We start from the raw sequence: 7,500 nt of genomic DNA, 5'->3' as shown, positions 1-7,500 counted from the left end.
CTACAGTAGGATGGTCCTTTGAGCACACACACACACACACTCTACAGTAGGGTGGTCCTTTGAGCACACACACACACACACTCTACAGTAGGGTGGTCCTTTGAGCACACACACACACACACTCTACAGTAGGATGGTCCTTTGAGCACACACACACTCTACAGTAGGGTGGTCCTTTGAGCACACACACACACACACACTCTACAGTAGGATGGTCTTTTGAGCACACACACACTCTACAGTAGGATGGTCCTTTGAGCACACACTCTCTACAGTAGGGTGGTCCTTATTTTAAGAAGTCTTCAATTGTCATGCTCTTAACCCTTCAAATTGTTCCTTTATATGAGAAAATACAGCATGCCATTTTTTTATGGCAGTAGCATAATAATTACTGGTAGCTCAATAGCTTTAAACTTTTGAGATTGTGATGATTGTCATAAAAACAAATAATTTGAATTGGTATTGCAACTGGCTGGTGAAATTAAAAAAATAAATCTCCATACAAGAATCTAATGCACCATATATTCCTAAATATGTATTTTAGATACATATTTTAAACTCATATCTCAGTTTACTTATTGTCGAAACTAAATCCAAATTAACCCATCCATGACGCGGTTTAGCAGTTTTACCTTTCCTGGTGGAATCAATACATATTCCTATTGATGATCATCTTCATTAAAACATTTAAACAATTGTATCCACGGAACCCCAAATATGTGCCCAAATATGTGTGGGGCAGCCGTGGCCTACTGGTTAGGGCTTTGAGCTTGAGACTGAACACTTAACTCCTCACTGCTCCCTGAGCAGACAGCTTACTGCTTAGTGGGAGCTTCACCTCACCTGTGTGTGTCTCACTAATGCACAGATTGGGATAACTGCAGAGACTACATCTCCCTCACGGGATCAAATATATACTTCAACTGCAAGAGGAAAAGGCAAGCAAAGGCAGCTTGCAGCTGTGTTGTGTACCAAGAGAAAAAGTCATGGAGGAAGTGAACAAGTGAAGCTTATTTGATTGGTTCTACCATACAGAATTAGTTGGATTAAAACCGCCATCTATTAGAATGGAACTTGGATCATTTCTTCACCATCATCTAAATCTCAAAGAGACCAGCAGTGTTATACCTCTGCTACAATCAGACAATCAGTCTTCCTCTGCTACAATCAGACAATCAGTCTTCCTCTGCTACAATCAGAAATAAAGGGACTGTTGAAAACTTCACACTTTTTTTGAGATGGTTGTCGTGGTTGTCATGTCGCATGTTGCTCTGATTTCAATAACATGTAGTTAATTTGCTGCAATAATAACATGTAGTTAATTTGCTGCAATAATAACATGTAGTTAATGTGCTGCAATAATAACATGTAGTTAATTTGCTGCAATAATAACATGTAGTTAATTTGCTGCAATAATAACATGTAGTTAATTTGCTGCAATAATAACATGTAGTTAATTTGCTGCAATAATAACATGTAGTTAATGTGCTGCAATAATAACATGTAGTTAATGTGCTGCAATAATAACATGTAGTTAATTTGCAGCAATAATAATAACATGTAGTTAATTTGCAGCAATAATAACATGTAGTTAATTTGCAGCAATAATAATAACATGTAATTAATGTGCTGCAATAATAATAACATGTAGTTAATGTGCTGCAATAATAATAACATGTAGTTAATGTGCTGCAATAACAACATGTAGTTAATGTGCTGCAATAACAACATGTAGTTAGTTTGCTGCAATAACAACATGTAGTTAGTTTGCTGCAATAACAACATGTAGTTAATTTGCTGCAATAACAACATGTAGTTAATTTGCTGCAATAACAACATGTAGTTAATTTGCTGCAATAATAACATGTAGTTAATTTGCTGCAATAATAACATGTAGTTAGTTTGCTGCAATAACAACATGTAGTTAGTTTGCTGCAATAACAACATGTAGTTAGTTTGCTGCAATAACAACATGTAGTTAGTTTGCTGAAATAACAACATGTAGTTAGTTTGCTGCAATAATAACATGTAGTTAATTTGCTGCAATAATAACATGTAGTTAGTTTGCTGCAATAATAACATGTAGTTAATTTGCTGCAATAATAACATGTAGTTAGTTTGCTGCAATAATAACATGTAGTTAATTTGCTGCAATAATAACATGTAGTTAGTTTGCTGCAATAATAACATGTAGTTAATTTGCTGCAATAATAACATGTAGTTAGCTTGCTGCAACTTTTAATAGTACTGACATATCACAATAACGCCGCATAGCTCAACATAGGCAATCTTCCACATGATTGAGCTACCTCTAAATATAATTTTTTTGTCAAACTTTTTGCATATTTCAAAAATTTAGCAAAAAGGTTAAATAAGGACCACCCTACTCTACAGTCTAGAATGCCTCCATTGACATCACCGCCCCGCAACAGAACACACATATTATTATCTAAGGGCTTGTGTGTGTGTGTATGTTTGTGTATGTACGTGTTAGTGTGTGCACATTTGAAGAGCTCTTTTCCAAAACGCTTAGTCATGTTATTCAATTGTGTATTTCGGGTAAAATCAATAAAAGTTATTTTGATTGCGTAAAGATCAAGCAAATAACAATAACCCAATTACAGTTCCACTGAAATTATTTGGAAAACAAAATAATGATAATAAATATATATATATATGAGAATGCATTAAAATGGTGGATATAGTGTTCTTTTGTTTTTATTTTGCGTGGACACTGCAGATGAACACCAATAATCACTAATAATCACCAATAATCACCAATAATCACTAATAATCACTGAAGCCATGCTGGGGCACTGCAGATGAACACCAATAATCACCAATAATCACTAATAATCACTAATAATCACCAATAATCACCAATAATCACTGGGGCCATGCTGGGGCACTGCAGATGAACACCAATAATCACTAATAATCACCAATAATCCCCAATAATCACTAATAATCACTAATAATCCCCAATAATCACTAATAATCACTAATAATCACCAATAATCACTAATAATCACTGGGGCCATGCTGGGGCACTGCAGATGAACACCAATAATCACTAATAATCACCAATAATCCCCAATAATCACTAATAATCACTAATAATCCCCAATAATCACTAATAATCACTAATAATCACCAATAATCACTAATAATCACCAATAATCACCAATAATCACTAATAATCACTAATAATCACTGGGGCCATGCTGGGGCACTGCAGATAAACACCAATAATCACTAATAATCACCAATAATCCCCAATAATCACTAATAATCACTAATAATCACCAATAATCACTAATAATCACTAATAATCACCAATAATCACTAATAATCACCAATAATCACTAATAATCACCAATAATCACTAATAATCACTGGGGCCATGCTGGGGCACTGCAGATACAGTTAAGCCCAAAATTATTAGCCCCCCTTATGAATTCAGACATAATCCTTTGTTTATACATGAAAATGACCATTTCCAAAAATGTGCCTAGTTTATATGATTACAGAAGCGCAAAAACAGTATGCCCACAAAGTTTGATGATCATTGTTTACTCATGCTCTGATTTGTGACAAGAAAAGCAAAAATTGACATGTTCAAAATTATTAGCCCCCAGACCATTAATAGTCAATAGTATAGCCTTTCTTTGCTTCAATTGACAACAACTTCTTTGAAAAGTCTTTTACTAGGTTGGCACATATCTCTTAAGCACTCTTTAGCTCCAGCTCGTCCAAACTGCATGGTTTTCTTGTATGGACTCTTGCTTTAAGCACGTGCCACAGATTCTCAATGGGGTTGAGGTCTGGTCTCTGTGTAGGCTATTCCAGCACCTTGATTTTGGTATCCTTTAGGGCGTTTTAGACCACTTTTCACTATGCTTTGGGTTATTATCATGCTGAAAGACCTGGTGGTGACCTAAGCCTAGACTAAGAGCAGGCGTCTTGATGTTATCCCTCAAAAGGTCAACATAATCTTTCTTTTTCATGATCCCATGCACCCAAACAAGGCTCCCTGTGCCTGAGACAGCAACACAGCCCCATAACATGATGCTCATACCACCATGCTTCACTGTGGGAACTGTATTTTTATGGTTGTAGGCCTTCCCTTTTTTCGCCAAACATAGGCAACATCCATGGGCCCAAAGAGCTCCAGTTTAATGTCATCAGACCAAAGGACAGTTTTCCAAAACTCATTTTTAGCTTTTAAATGTGCATGGGCAAAGTTCAGTCTGACTTTGAAGCACCCCTTTTGGAGTAATGGGTTTTTTCTCAGCCGATGACCTTGGAGGCCTCCACAATAAAAATCCCTCGCTACTGTCTTCCTCAAGACTTTAACCCCAGAGGTCTCAAGGTCAGCAACTATCATTTTGGCGGATGTGCAGGGTTGCTTGCTAACATCCCTGATGATTTTTCTCTCTAGATTGAGATATTTAGCATTTTCATCCACACTTAGGTTTGTTATGCACAAACTTGGAACTCTTTGTACTTTGTAATGATGCCTTGCACGGCTGTTCTACAGACTGTGAAGCATCTAGAGATTACAGTGTAGTCTTTCTCCATATTATAGGCCTCAATGATGTTCTTTCTGAGGTCCAGACAGATTTCCTTTATCTTCAGTATGCCTGTAAAGGCAGTCCCCTCTCAGACAGGTGTCCAAGTGCCCGTAGGCCTGTTCCTTGAAGTCTTTAGGTAAACAATCAATGCTGGTTGGGTGTTCAGGTGTTGGCTGGACATTAACTAACTGCAAAGGTGTGGCTTGAAAGGTGACAGGTTGGTCGTGTGTGTTTAAAAGCAAAAAAATCACATGGGGGCTATTAATTTTGACCACTCCACTTTTCACACAATTTGAGATTAAGCATTCCTAATAATATATTAACACTCCAAAATGCACCAGATTCTACATAATAACACTGGCGAATGTTTGATTTTTAAAATTTGATCAGGGATGAAAAATTTAAGGAGAATTTTAGAGTAATGTTCCAAAATTTCAGGGGGGCTAATAATTTTGGGCTTAACTGTAAACACCAATAATCACTAATAATCACTAATAATCACCAATAATCACTAATAATCACTGAGGCCATGCTGGGGCACTGCAGATGAACACCAATAATCACTAATAATCACCAATAATCACTAATATTCACCAATAATCACTAATAATCACTAATAATCACCAATAATCACTAATAATCACCAATAATCACCAATAATCACCAATAATCACTAATAATCACTGGGGCCATGCTGGGACAGGAGAAGGACGAGATGCTGAATGAAGCCGAACACTGAACAACGAATAACGCAGCTGAGGAGGAAGAAGAGTGTGAGATGGGGGGGTGTGAAAGAGGAGGATGGGGACGCAGAGAAAGAAAAAGTGAGAGAGAGAGAGAGAGAGAGAGAGAGAGAGAGAGAGAGAGAGAGAGAGAGAGAGAGAGAGAGAGAGGGTGAGAGAGAGAGAGAGTGAGAGAGAGAGAGCAAGAGCGGGCAACAGAAAACAAAGCGGGAGGAAAAAAAGTGTGTGTGTGTTTTCTGAGAAACCATGATGTGGGTGGGTAACACAACCTTCAGACAGACACACACACACACACTGCAACTCTGATGTGGGTGTGCATAACACAACCTTCAGACACAGACACACACTGACACATGCAGACACACACACACACATGAACACGGACACACGCACACAAAAGACCTTGAAATAACAACAAGGTAAACCAGTAAGAGTATTGCATTAATAATCACAATGTCTTATGCCCAATCTCTCTCAATTATATCAAATCAAAATCAATTAAATAAATTATTTTATTGTTCTACGTCATTGTTATTTCAAGGTCTTTGCTTGTGTTTGTGTGTGTGTGCGCGCGTGCGTGTGTGTATGTGTGTGTATGCATTGCCAATGCTTTCACAGGAACAATAGGACGCAATACGCATACAACAACACAACATACAAACATGGGTACACTTACCCATACGTAAATAATTATGCAATAAACATCTCTACTCTCTCACTCTCACATACACACACACACACACACACACACATATATATACTGTATATATATAATGATCTTGTATGGCTTGTCAAAGCTTTTGCTTATTGTTGCATGTGTGCATGTATGTGCATGGGGGATGTGTGTGTGTGTGTGTGTGTGTGTGTGTGTGTGTGTGTGTGTGTGTGTGTGTAGTGTGTGGGGGTTGGTCTAATAATAGCCGGACGTGATCCTGTGGTGCAGATGAACACACACACACACACAAAAAGTCGAGAGAGGGGCCAGCATCCTGAAGACTCACACTCACTGTGGAAACATAATCACACACACGCGCACACACACACACACACACAAAAGTCGAGAGAGGGGCCAGCATCCTGAAGCCTCACACTCACTGTGGAAACATAAACACACACACGCACACACACAGACACACACGCACACACCTATACGCAAACACACACACGTGCGGTTAGAACGTTACAGAATAACAGTTAATAAAGTTCCTTTAAAAATGACAAATTTCTTTTTGAAATGCCTTCACAAATTGATTCATGGGTGGTGTGCAGTACTAGGACATTGGCTTTTTAAATCAACCTTAAAGCTTCAATGTGCGTATGAGTGTGTGTGTGTGTGTGTGTGTGTGTGTATGAGTGTGTGTGTTAGCATGCGTATGAGTGTGTGTGTTGGTGTGTATGAGTGTGTGTGTTGGTGTGTGTGAGTGTGTGTTGGTGTGTGTGAGTGTGTGTGTTGGTGTGTGTATGAGCGTGTGTGTTGGTGTGTGTATGAGCGTGTGTGCTGGTGTGTGTATGAATGTGTGTGCTGGTGTGCGTAAATCTAAATCAAAGCACATTAGATATCAAGACTAACAGCTACACACACGGTGTCTGAATTCAGGCGCGGGGTCGTTATTAACCGGTTATCTAATGTCGTTATAATCCGGTTATCTAATGTCGTTATTAACCAGTTATCTAATGTCGTTATTAACCAGTTATCTAACGTCGTTATTAACCGGTTATCTAATGTCGTTATTAACCCGTTATCTTGTCATTATTAACCGGTTATTTAATGTCGTTATTAACCGGTTATCTAATGTCGTTATTAACCGGTTATCTAATGTCGTTATTAACCGGTTATCTAATGTCGTTATTAACCGGTTATCTAACGTCGTTATGACGACGCTTTAACTCTTGAACATTTGATTTGTTTCCGGCATTGGTTACCTTCATCCAAAAAATGTGTTCGCTTCCGGTTTTTGGACCATTTCGAGAGAGACACACACACACAAAAATACCAGGTCATGAAGGGCAGTTTGAGTGACTCACATACTCTCTCACAAACTCACATACACAAGGTTGAGGGACAGCTAGAGTGACACTCTCACACACTCTCACACACTCTACACACGCTCACACGCTCACACACTCACACACTCACACACTCACACACTCACACACTCACACACTCACACACTCACACACTC

The 7,500-nt window shown here is 38.4% G+C and overlaps 1 protein-coding gene across 1 annotated transcript in view; it reads right to left on the bottom strand.

Moving 5' to 3' along the window:
* ptdss1a (phosphatidylserine synthase 1a) overlaps positions 1-7,500 on the bottom strand; it is a 31,366-nt gene that overhangs the window by 8,488 nt on the left and 15,378 nt on the right.

Source organism: Sardina pilchardus, chromosome 6 (genome assembly GCF_963854185.1).
Source record: "Sardina pilchardus chromosome 6, fSarPil1.1, whole genome shotgun sequence".
Classification (NCBI taxonomy): domain Eukaryota; kingdom Metazoa; phylum Chordata; class Actinopteri; order Clupeiformes; family Clupeidae; genus Sardina; species Sardina pilchardus.
Note: the sequence above shows the minus strand (reverse complement) of the source record. Positions and strands in the feature narration are given on the sequence as shown.